Here is a 13317-nt window from a genome sequence, read left to right on the forward strand (position 1 = left end):
AAGCTTTTGATCAGATAACTGGGGTTTTAAGTTTAATATTTTACATGGAAAGCTCTTCTTTTTTTTTTTGGCTTTGTTGTAACTGATAATACACAGAGATAATGCATATTGGGAGCACTGATAACAGAAGGAATGAGCAGATCTATAGCAAGAAAAATGGGAGAGAGGCTCCCATCTCAAGCACTGTTCTGTAAAGACTGAGTGGAGGGGTGGAATCAATAAGGTTATGTGTGGATCAGCTGTAACTGCTTGTCTTGCTGCCAAAGCAAAATTTGATGTTAGAGCCTTGCAGGTCAGCCTACGATTGCATGGTGAAATCGGTGTGGCAGACCCTGGGTGTAGTCCTTGTGTAGGATACTTTTTTTCCAGTTTACATGCAGCTGTCTCTTTGAGTAAAGAGTAGTATGGGTTCAGGCAATGCCTTTATTCAGAAACCCCAAGAAAGCACAAAATAATTCCCAGAGTAACAACTCTGATAGCGACACTGGACAGAGAGCAAACTCCCCTGCTGCCTGCCATAGCATCCAGAGCACAAAAATTATTTCACAAAATTATGCAATACATAAGGTCTTAAAACAGAGGGTCCTTGCATGCAAAGAGGGACAATTTAGAAGAGTGTAAGTAACAGCTCCATCTGGTGATGCCACCATTATAACTATGTATTTAAGTCTGTTTTATATAGACACCCCTCCCCCTTCCACAGTCTTTTTTCAATTTTAGATCCTTTTCTTCTTCATTATCTGAAATCATTCAGATTTCATTATAGTGAACAAAGTATGAATATTTCTTCAAGATACCAGCTACACTGGAAGATTATAGGAGAGCCTGGCAAATTGTCCTAGATCACTGGATAAGGTGATCTCTGCCATAATTCATTCGAGAGTAGAAGGAGGAAAAATGTCTCTCTGGTATAAGAAATGTCCTCTTACAGTAATCAAAGAAAACAGTTTCATTCATGTGGGTTAAGAAGAAGTATGTGAAGCTATACAATTTTATTAAAGGGCCTACTCCTACAAAGCCTGCATTGCCTTCTGCAGCTGCTAGTTATCCTTAATTTGTATTGACATAAAGTTTGGGGTATGTACTGTTTGCCTGAATTGTACAACACATGTTATTCATTCCCTCATTTTTCCTCCCTCATCTTAGTCAACCATATTTTGAATATCTCAGATGCAGCAATCTGTTAGAAGAATGTAAGAGCCATTACTAGTAAGGCCCATCTAACTCAGCATCTGTATCTGCCTGATATTTGCTCTTCCTGTTCTCTCAAACTCCAGCTATGTTCATTCTGAATAAATGTAGTCTCCGTACCTTTGGTAATTCTCAGAGGATGATTGATCTAGTTGTCTAGTTTCCCTTTTCAGTCTATGCATCTACAGCATCATCAGACAATGATTTTCACGTCTACCATCTATTGTACAAAGAAGCACTTGTGTTTGTTTTGAATGTGATTTTTATTATCTTCATTTGATGCTCCCTAGTTCTCATGTAGGAAGGGTCAAGATCCATCCTCTTCATTGCATTCAAGATTTCTCATATTTCTGTCATATTCATCTTTTTTCAGGATAAAGAGTTCTAGCATCTCCTGTTGTAGTTGCTTTTTTAATCTGCAGCTTTGATGATCTGTGTTGCTTTCCACAAAAACTTTCTGGTTTACCTGTATCCTTTTTGAAAGAAGGGTGGTACCAGGCAGTATCTGACACACAGGATTCGATATGGGGTTGGGCGATGGCATTCTGTAGCAGCACACTGATGTTCTCTGTTTTGTTCTTCACTTATTTCCTAATACTTCTAACATTTGACTTGCCTTCTTGGCTACTATTAAGCACCAGGTTGACATTTGGGTAGGACTACCTATCATGACCCCAGATCTATCATCTAAGTAGTAATGATCAGTAATGGTCAACAATCATCAATGTGTGGAGTTAGAATTGTTTGTCCCATGTGCATTGTTTTCTATTTATTTGCAGTGAATTTAATTTGTCATTTAATTACCCAGCCACTCAGGTTCATCATGTTCCTCTGCAGGTTTTTTGGTCACTGCTTGCCCTTGCTACCTTGAATAACTCTATATCATAATCAAGCTTCCAAAACTCCCTACTCACCCACTTTCCCAAATCATTTATGAATACATTAACTATACCAGGTGCCAGCTCAGATCCTACTGGAACTCCAAGGGTGGAATGAACACTGTTGCAGAAACTATCCATTCACTTTTCCTCTCTGTGTCCTGTCCTTAACCAGGTACCTATCCATTCAGGGCTCTTTCCCGTTACCGCATCACTGCTCAGCTTGCCTGAAAATCTTTTGTGAAGGATGTTTAGAAGAGCTTTGGAAGTCCAGGTAGATTATGTCAACTGAATTAATATTACCCACATACATGTTGATCTCTTTGGAGAACTCTATTAAATTTGGAAGACAAGGCTCTCCATTCTAAAAACCATTTTGACTCCCATGTGGGTTAAAGTTTTTACCTGCTTTTTCTTAGGCTATTACTATAAGCAGAAAAATATGATGCATTTAGAGTGGTTCCCAGAAGTATTTCTTTAAACTTTATCTGAGGTGTTTATTTTGATGGTTAAGCAGGAGGGCTAGAATACATTATTTGGTATATATGCTTTTTCCATTTTGACCGCAGTATTCCACTATCTTACAGACACTACAAGGACAGATATTCTAGTCAGGGTGAAGAAACTATAGGTATCTACTATAACACTCATTGCTTGGGGGCATGTGCATTGGTGATCCCATGTAAAATTTGCATGCACCAAAAAGATTAAGTCCTCTCAAATGACTTAGTGACTTTCGTTACCACTCAGTTTAACAACAGGATAGTGGTGCAAAAGGTGATGTAAAAATCTATCTGAAAAGGTAATTTGTAATCCATGCACCCCAAGTGTTATGCTAAATATTTCTGAGTATTAAGCACTGTCACTTTATCTATTTACTTTTTCCATTTTGCATAGTACAGTAACAACCTATTGATTTATCATGATAGAAATTTAGCACTAGGATTAAGTCCTCTCTGTTAAATCTACCATCATTTTATTCAGCCTGGTATAAAAGACATAGGAACAGTGACGAAAAAATACCAGGGGGGAAATAATACAGTTTGCAGAGTTAGTTTTTTTTTATGTGTATCTGCACCCTATTAATGTGCCATCTGCTGCTAGGACATAGATTCATTTACCACTACAGAGTTCTAACATGATTATCTTTTTTTCCCCTCAAAAGCCACATAGGGGCTAAATATAGATTTACTTAAAATTCTAGGGAAAGAGGCGGTCCTTGTCCTAGACACAATTGTTCTCTTGATTTTGAGAGCATTACCGCTAGCATTAAATGTAATTTACTTTATCTGATGACAGTTTGCTGAACAAGATCTTAAGTTTTAATAGGATCAGGACATAGACGGTAAGTGAAGAGAAAAGCATTGTGGGTGGAATTCATCCCACCCCATTACCCCTTCCTTAACTAAGAACAAATTGAGCACAAAGACGAGATTACACCTTCTCCAGGAGGTAGGCCAAGTTAGAGGGCATTAGCACAGTCTGTCTCCAAGCTGGAACAGAGTCTGACACCCTGCCACATTTCCCCTCGTGGGTTGTTGCCCTGCTGTAGTACAGTTGTGAACTCATTACTCAGATATATGCTTCTCTCTATTCACCACTGCGCTCCTAATTACCCTCTAGTTTATGATAGCTGGTAAGGAACATGCAGTTGCTCAGGGTACCTGTTCTGTAAGCCATCTACCCTTTACACAGCAGAAGCTTTTTTTTTATGTCTCATACTATCACGGGCAAATTTCAGAGCATGATAAAGCCCTTCACCAATCAAAGCATCTAGTGTTAGAGGAGAAATTGGTTCCTCATTCAGAGTTATGGGACTATTATGACCTCCCACATTACTGCTGGTTCATTTGCAATCAGCTTTTTCATTATCTTTCAGCTACACTGGACCAGAATTATGTTAATTGCCCATTAACTACAGTTGGGTGATTCATTTATTCTTTTAATTTAGAGTATCGAAAATGGATCTAACCTCTATTTTGCTTTTAAAACTTTCTGATACAATCTCTGCCATTACTAAGGTGAAAGTAAAAACAAGATATCAATAAAGCCATGTCCTTCACTGGGTATAGAGCCTCTGTGGACAGCATCAGATCCTGTATGTATTGCAAAGTAGTCTGCAAAGGATGAAAAGTTTATTAGAAGAGTTCATTTCTTTTTCTCTCCTCTTCTGCTGGAATAGATTTTCCTGATGTATACTGGATGTTCTTAATTTTGTTTTTCACTTCGTTATTTCTGCCTTTTAAAAGGGTTTGTGCTTCAAGGCTTAAATCACCCTCTACCTAGCAAAAATTTGGATAAGCCTTCCATGTGGCAAGCTTATAAAAAGTGTGGAGTTTTCTGCAGTTGGGATGTGTAGCCATTCTCACCCAGAATACCAATTCCAACACTGTTTTTAGCTTTGAATTGTTTGGATTCTTGAGCTTTATACTCGTTCACAGGGGTGAGGTCTTAACTGAGTATTTTTCTTTCAGATGTTTTTTCATTGCATGCCTCAGGATTAGGGACTGGAAGCATCCTCATCTGTGTTCTCTAGAACAGATTGTATATTAACTTATGTTTTCCCCTACAGCAATATAGAGGTGTTTGTGATAACTGTTGAAGGTAGAGGTCTTAGTGGAAGTGTAGCTACACTCCTACAAATACTGAAGTATCACTTGACTGAATTAACATAATTTATATGACTCCAGCACTGATCTGAATAAACATGTAACTTATAAGGATGAACATATTCATTCTTAGCTAAAGGTAGACTCTCAAAGAACTTTCTACATTTTTCCAATTTGTACTATCATAATACAATCTTAACCAAGGATCCAGATACCACATCACTGAATGCAGTACAGGTTAGTAAGGAAGAAAACACACTAAGCCTCTGACAGCTTATATGCCAAGTGTGACAAGACAAAGGACGTGACAGAATAAGTGAAGTGGTTTGGGATGAGAAAGACAGGGCAAAAGAAGGCATTTCTACCCTGGAGACTGGAATGTAATTGATAGGTCTCTAGGGTGGGGAGCCCCAGAGTGACTAAAAAGAAAGGTAAAGAACAGGCTAAAAGTGGGTTTGAGGGAAGCCAGGTGTCAGTGTGAGATGGAGTCATTAGGACAGCTGGAAGGTCTGGGGAAAGTATAAGAAACTTTGAATTGCAGCAGGAGGAAGAAGGAAGGTCACATAGGATCACATGGGTATTTTGGTGTAGGCATGGCAAGATTCCAGTTATTTTTATCAGATGAACTCAGATGAACATTTGAAGGTGAAGGTGCACTTGCAGGTTTGAAAAAGCTGACATTTAAGCATGTCAGTTTTTTAGGGAGGGACATTGGGGGGATTTTTGTTTGGGGTTTTTTTTCTTGGTGGTGTTTTTTTTCACATGTTGTTGTGCAAGGAAAAGTAAGAATGAAAACAAGGAAGCACTGGAGTATGAAAGAAGCAACTAGGCAGTACAAGATGGTTCATCAACAGTATTTTTGTCACATGAATACAGCTAGTATTGCAGGATTAGGAACAAAACATTACTGACTCACTATTAAACCCTGGTTTTTCAACAGAATTAACAAAACTGCTTTGGGGTTATTTTTTCTCAGAGAAAGATTTGCACATTATCTACAAGTGTGTAGACCTTTATTTTTCTGAACACCTGAAGGGTTGCCTACACAGGTAATTGAATTTTTGAGGGGTTTTCATGTCAGAAACAGAACAAAACCATACATAAAATTCACAAGCTTGTTCTCTGCTCAGTCTGCTTCTAACCCATCACCATGAACTACATCTATGAAAAACAGGTGTGTCTTGCACACTTATGGTTCACTTTGAAAGACCAGAGGTTAATTCGGCATCTTAAAACATGGCTGTTGCTTCCAGCAGTCCCTTTAATTTTTGTTTACAAAGCATCCCTTCCCAAACCCTTTCTTGATCTCCTAGTCACAGTTGTCATTTTCTTGGAGAGGGTAGAAACCTTATAGATTAATCATGTTAGTATTGTCAGTGGAACATGCAAACCACTTGCCTGCCTTACAGCATCATTAAAACAGGGTGGTGCCATTCACTATAAAGTTAAGCAGTATCATGTTGTAAAGATGTAAATTCGAGGGGACAGCTAGAAGTTAGAAGGAAGGAATACCACAGATAAGCAGAGTCACTCCAGTGTGGCTCAGCCTCTCCACCTCAATATTAATGCAGCCAGAGTCGATTACTAAAAGAATGAAACTGCAAAGCTAAAAAAGTCTTAAAGAATCATAATAATTTAACTGGTTTTGCATGGATGGATTGTTTACCTACTCCGCTTCTTAAAAGCCAAGGGCCTAGAAGTGCTTAATAAAGCTGCTCTGGTGTGTGTGTCTGCTGGAACACTCATCTCATTGATTTTATATACACACAGATACGCATACATGGGTTCAACACTTTCTGAATTGAGGTCCCACTCCCTGATTGGGATTGATTGATTTAGCGATTCCTAAACTGTCTATATTTAATCATAGTAATCAATGTTATAATAGTGTCTGTGTTGTAAAATATGCAGAATGCAAAATACAGAGAGTTCAAGTCAACTTTGCTTCTGGAATCTCAATTATTTCATTGCTGATAATTTTCATTTAAATATGTAATCTTAAATCTTGACTTAATGTTTTTAATATAATACTTTTCCATATTTTATTACGTTCTCAGGATCGGATGATTAGTTCGTTTACCTATGAGCTAATAAGAAGGGAAAAGGCTGAGATTCCGGGGTTTGTAGAAGGTGCAGCAGAAATCACTAGGTAGAGGCGCAATCGTTTTTCCATATACAAATGCTACCCTCTGCTGGACAATTGGTACATTACAGCTTAATTATCTTGGAGATTACTCCCTCCGAGTACCTTTTCCCAGGATAACTGGAGGTAACAACGGTATGGATTTACTATCCTGATTCACAGTTTTGCTTCCCCTGAATACCAGCTACAGTGTTTCCCTGGCTGCCCTACCCTTGGAGAAGTGACATCTGAGAGGTTATCTCTGACTTCTTTGCAAGGCTCTAAGAACAAAGCAAGACATGGTTAGCTCTCATGCAGGTTTCTGCAGTTAAGTGTATTGCTCTTCTCTTCTGCTTTGTAATGGGAAGTTTAGTCACTTGTCTGCCAACACAGAAGGCTATTGGCATATAGCTGTCGGATGAATAAAGCGTACCACACTATTTTCAAAACCTCAGATTAAATTTGATTCTGTAGCTGGATAACATGGCTGCCTGAATTTTGTCCTGACAAAGGTGGCTACCATGCGCCTGTGAGAACCACTACATGGTAGTGACACTGCACACAGCCTTTCTTACCTTCATCTCAGACCTGCACCATCAGAAGCTGATCCAAATGCTGGCTTTCCTGCATCTGTCTTTACTTGCATAGAAAGAATTTGCTTGGATTTAATTCCACTTCTAGTTTTCATTCTTTCCCTGAAGTCTATCCCCAGTCTGTCTTCTTGGCAACCTACCCTTTTCAGGGTGACTATTTAATTCAGGATGAAAATGAGCTTTTGTATGAGTGGATTTCTGTGTAAGATTAGTACCAGCCACTGGGATGTCTACTTCTGGCATTCAAAGATTTCACTGTCTCTGCATTAAGTTTAAGCAAGATGACTTTTTAGTCATAGTTTGGAGAGTAAGAACAGACCCTGAGAGAATGTAACACAGTGCAATCAACATACCAAATAACCAAAGAAAGTGTAATTTATGCCAATTTTCACTACCTTGATGTGTAAGCCCAGCAGAATATATTAACAAATGATACTTCTACAGGTTTCTGGTGCCATCTGCTATAACTTAATGTATAATTATGTCTTTAGTACAGAATACTAAAGGATGGTTTAAAAACCCACAGAATGTATCTCAGAATTACAGTAATTTTTGTGGATCTCAATTATGTTTCATAAAGCTCTGTTGATTTTTTTCTTCTTTCTTAAAGTGTGCACTGTTTTCATAAAGCAATATTTGATTCTGGTTTGCAGACTTCATAAGCAGAACGGCTTATATCATAATCAGCTATATTTATCCCACTGCTGCAATATGTATTCTTCATATTGGGCAGAAATAAAGCAGGATATTTACTGCATGAAGACTTATTACATGTAAAGGTACAAAATTCAGTTTCACATTGTGAGATAAGCATAGAGCAGCCAGTTTTCTCGCAGGACTTGGGTTCGATTTTGCATCAGCCTGTGGTATTTTAGAGTTTGCTTCATATGAAGCCTGTCATTTTAAAATGGGGGGGGCTGGGGGGTATGGTGTGTTACTATTTGAGTTTTACATAAAACTTGGTGGGCCTTAATCCATAGGAAAAACATGCTCTACCATCATTAGAAATAGAACTATTTGTACTTTCCCTTATGGTTTCATGTTATTTGTTTTGAATGATCTTGTTACCTCTGTCCAAATATTTGTTTTCCTTAAATTTATAAAACTTGGAAAACAAGTAGTTGAACCTTTCCAAAATGACTAGCACGTGCAAATAATCAGTAGATTCAAAGGCTCTGAGTAGTTTTTTTCTAAGATATAGAAGATATTGTTTAGCCCTTAGAGCTGTAACTTGAACAAATTATTGTCATTTTATTGTATTTTGAGCTGCAGCAAATTTTGATATTTATTGTTTATCTCCAAAGCAAGAAAATAAAACAGTGCATTATAATGATTTGTTGCCATCTCCGTAAACCTCAAGTATGCATTAGGTAAGCACATATATTCCTCAACACCTTCAAAATTTACACACATGGAGCTGATGATAGAAAAAATAAACAGTAATAGATCTGCTACATTAAGACAGAGGGGTCTGACACGATCAAGAGCGAAGGAGTGTTTTTAACAAAATATTGCAGGAAATCTAATAGGAAAACTTTCTTTGTGTGTATGTTAACTCTCTTTTTTTTCTAATGCTGGGAAAAAATGGCAGAAATGCTAACTGAGAATATAGCTCCATGTGTATTTTCTATGGATGTATTTATAGCCTTTTAGCACAGATATTTGTTTTAGAATCACAGAACAGAATCATAGAATAGTTAGGGTTGGAAAGGACCTTAAGATCATCTAGTTGCAGGCCCCCCCCTGCCATGGGCAGGGACACCTCGCTCTAAACCATATCACCCACTCCTCTGCCCAGCCTGGCCTTGAACCCTGCCAGGGATGGAGCATTCACAACTTCCCTGGTCAACCCATTCGGCTGCCTCACCACCCTCACAGTAAAGAATTTCCTCCTTATATCCAATCTAAACTTCCCCTGTTTAAGTTTGAACCCATTACCCCTTGTCCTATCACTGCAGTCCCTGATGAAGAGTCCCTCCCCAGCATCCCTATAGGCCCCCTTCAGATACTGGAAGGCTGCTATGAGGTCTCCACGCAGCCTTCTCTTCTCCAGGCTGAACAGCCCCAACTTTCTCAGCCTATCTTCATACAGGAGGTGCTCCAGTCACCTGATCATCCTCTTGGCCCTCCTCTGGACTTGTTCCAACAGATCCATGTCCTTCTTATGCTGAGGACACCAGAACTGCACACAGTACTCCAAGTGAGGTCTCATGAGAGCAGAGTAGAGGGGCAGGATCACCTCCTTTGACCTGCTGGTCACGCTCCTTTTGATGAGGCTTTCTGGGCTGCAAGCACACACTGAAGCCAGCTCATGTTCATTTTCTTCATTGACCAACACCCCCAAGTCCTCCACAGGGCTGCTCTGAATCTCTTCTCTGCCCAGCCTGTAGCTGTGCCTGGGATTGCTCCGACCCAGGTGTAGGACCTTGCACTTGGCATGGTTAAACTTCATGAGGTTGGCATCAGCCCACCTCACAAGCGTGTCAAGGTCCCTCTGGATGGCATTCCTTCCCTCCAGCGTATCAACCGAACCACACAGCTTGGTGTCATCGGCAAACTTGCTGAGGGCGCACTCAATCCCACTGTCCATGTCACCAACAAAGATGTTGAACAGGACTGGTCCCAACACTGACCCCTGAGGGACACCACTTGTTACTGTTGTTACTGGTCTCCAACTTGACATTGAGCCGTTGATCACAACTCTTTGTGTGCAGCCATCCAGCCAGTTCTTTATCCACTGAGTGGTCCATCTATCAAATTGATGTCTCTCCAATTTAGAGAAAAGGATGTCATGCGGGACAGTGTTAACTGCTTTGCACAAGTCCAGGTAGATAACGTTAACTGCTCTACCCCTGTCCATGAGTTCTGTAGCCCCATTATAGAAGGCCACCAAATTGGTCAGGCAGGATTTCCCCTTAGCAAAGCCTTGCTGACTGACATCAAGCACCTTGTTGATTTTAATGTGCCTTAGCACGCCTTCCAGGAGAATCTGCTCCAAGATTTTGCCAGGCACAGAGGTGACACTGACTGGTCTGTAGTTCCCTGGGTCATCCATTTTCCCCTTCCTGAAAATGGGGGTTATATTTCCCTTTTTCCAGTAGTCGGGAACTTCACCTGACTGCCATGATTTTTCAAATGTGATGGCCAGTGGCTTAGCAACTTAATTCGCCAGCTCCTTCAGGACCCGCAGATTGATTTCATCAGGTCCCATGGACTTGTGCACATCTGGGTTAAGATGGTCTCTAACCAGATCCTCTCCTACAGTGGGCCCAAGGTCTTCATTCTCACAGTCCCTGCATCTGCCTTCCAAGACTTGGGTGGTGTGGTCAGAGTATTTGTCAGGGAAGACTGAGGCAAAGAAGTAATTAAGAACCTCAGCCTTATCCAAATCCAGGGTAACCAGTTCTCCTGATAGATCCTGGAGAGAACCCACATTGTCTCTAGTCTGTCTTTTATTCACAACGTACCTACAGAATCCATTCCTGTTTCACATCCCTCGCCAAGCTGAATTCTATCTGGGCCTTAGCTTTCCTAACCTGGTTCCTAGCTTCCTGGACAACATCCCTGTATTCTTCACAGGCCACCTGTCCTTGCTTCCACCTTTTATAAGCCTTTTTCTTCCCCTGTAAGTTTCCTCAGCAGCTCCTTATCTATTCATGTAGATCTCCTAGCCTTCCTGCTGCACTTCCTTCTAGTTGGGATGCAACACTCCTGAGCTTGGAGCAGGTGATCCTTGAATATCAATCAACAGTCTTGGGCCCCCCTGCCCTCTAGGGCTATACCCCATGGAACCTTACTAAGCAGGTTCCTGAAGAGGCCAAAGTCTGCTCTCCTGAAATCCAGGGCAGTGAGCTTGCTGCACTGTCCTGAGGATCTCAAACTCGACCATCTCCTGACCGCTGCATCCAAGGCTGCCCTGGAGCGTCACATTTCCAACCAGCCCCTCCTTGCTGGTGGCACTTGGTCAAGCATGGCACCTCTCCTTGTTTGCTCCTCTATTACTTGCAGAAGGAAGTTGTCTTCCATACAACCAAGGAACCTCCTGGATTGCTTGTGCCAGGCCATACCGTCTCTCCAACAGATATCAGGGTGGTTGAAGTCCCCCGTGAGAACAAGGGCCTGTGAGCGTAAAGCTGTTCCTATCTATAGAGTGCTTCATCCACAGAGTCCTCTTGATCAGGCGGTCTGTAACAGATCCCCACAGTAATGTCCCCCATTGATGTTCTCCCTTTAACGCTGGCCCACAAACTCCATTAACTGATCACCTGTTCCCACAGTTCCATACTCTCCAGCCTATCCCTAACATAAATAGCAACTCCTCCTCTCCACCTGCCAGACCTGTCTTTTCTAAAGAGCCTGTAACCTTCCATTCCAACACTCCAGTCATAGGAGCCATCCCACCATGTTTCTGTGATGTCTATTATACCATACCCCCATAGACGTGCACACATCTCTAATTCCTCTTGTTTGTTCCCCATACTATAGGCGTTTGTATAAAGGCATCTGAGCTGAGCTCCAAATGAAGCTGGCTCATTGGCTGGAGCAGCTGGAATATCTCTGCATTGCTCCAAGCATCTATTATAGGTGCTGGCAACTGACTGGGAGTGCTGGGATGGAATGATGCCCCCCCCCAACACATCTAGTTTAAAGCATCCTTGACCAGCCTGGCAAGCCTTCTACCAAATAACTCAGCTCTACCAGCCCTCAGTAGACCTGGCCTACTAAATTGAGTCCCATGTTCTAGATACACCAACCCCTGACTGTGGCACCACTGTTCTAACCATTTATTAACTTGGCAAATCCACCTGGCCTTTTTATGGTCCTCCCCTTTATCCTGGAGAACTGATGAAAAGACTATCTGAGTTCCAGAGCCCCTAATCACCTCTCCCAGGACTCTGTAGTCCTTATGTTCTCTGGGCTACTGCTGTCTGTATCACCCACATATATCACCAGAAGTGGGTAATAGTCCGTGGGACTTACTAGAGCAGGCAGCCTCTCTGCAACATCCCTGATCCGTGCCCCTGGTAGGCAACACACCTCCCTTGAGACCAGGTCAGGCCGACAGACGAGTGCTTCTGTCCCTTTCAAAGTAGAGTCCCCTACCACTATGACCCGCTGCTTTTTCCTGCTGGCACCAGTAGTGATCCTCTTTATCAGTGCATCAGCTGGTTGTTCATTTGGCGAGGTGTGTGTTTCCTCATTAGCCCCCTGCAGAACTGTGAAGAGGTTATGTAGGGACATCAGATTTAGGAGGAAGCCCCTTGCTTTTAATTGGTTTTTTCCTCCTTTTTTTTTTTTTTTTTTTTGTTGTTGTTGTTGGTTTTTTTGTTGTTTTTTTTTTTTTTTTGTTGTTGTTGTTGTTGTTGCTGTTTCCCAGCTTCCTGGGTTAACGGCCTACTCCTTTCCTCCATGAGCTACAGGGGGTGCTTGAGGCCCCTGCACAGTTTGGGCCGGGAGCAAGCATTCCTGCTTCCTCTCAGCTTCCCTGACATCTTGTAGCCTATTAACAGCATCCCGGAGCTCAGCCCCTGCTGCAGGAGGACCTCCACCAGGGCGCACCGGGTGCAGCCCTGCCCATTGTGCACCTTTCCCTCACCACTGCAGGCACTCTCTACACCCCGAGCTCTGCGCTGCAGCCTCCCCTCTCATCGGCTCTGTCTGGGTGCCTACAGTGGCCACCGCAGGGGCAGCCAGAGCAGAGCTCCCAGACCGGGCCCTGACCGTCAAACGAGTGCTCACCTGCCCGCACAAACTGCCGCGCTCCCTGGGGCACGTTTTTACCCACTCAGGGCTGATGCCGCTGCTCCTGGCCCCGCCCCCTGTGAGTCCCTGCTCGCGTCAGCTGAGCTGCCGGCTCCTGGGCAGGTCCTGTCGAGGACTCGAGGCTCCCTCGGTGGCTCTCGCCGCTCTGAGTTGAGGCTCCT

General features: G+C 42.1%; 1 long non-coding RNA gene across 2 annotated transcripts in view; it reads left to right on the forward strand.

Annotated features, from left to right (window-relative positions):
- Positions 1-8298, forward strand: part of LOC133225662 (uncharacterized) — a 33130-nt gene extending 24832 nt beyond the window's left edge. Inside the window, exons 3-4 of one of the 2 annotated variants that reach the window (XR_009729232.1) lie at positions 6736-6956; positions 8047-8298. This is a non-coding gene — a long non-coding RNA (uncharacterized LOC133225662). Of the gene's footprint in view, positions 1-6735; positions 7052-8046 lie in introns of those variants that run through there. The other variant, XR_009729231.1, reaches the window with a different exon arrangement.
- The last annotated feature ends 5019 nt before the right edge of the window (positions 8299-13317 follow it).

Source organism: Neopsephotus bourkii, unplaced genomic scaffold (genome assembly GCF_033783945.1).
Source record: "Neopsephotus bourkii isolate Nb327-2 ecotype Australia unplaced genomic scaffold, CSIRO-AGI_Nbou_v1 NB_1765, whole genome shotgun sequence".
Classification (NCBI taxonomy): Eukaryota; Metazoa; Chordata; class Aves; order Psittaciformes; family Psittacidae; genus Neopsephotus; species Neopsephotus bourkii.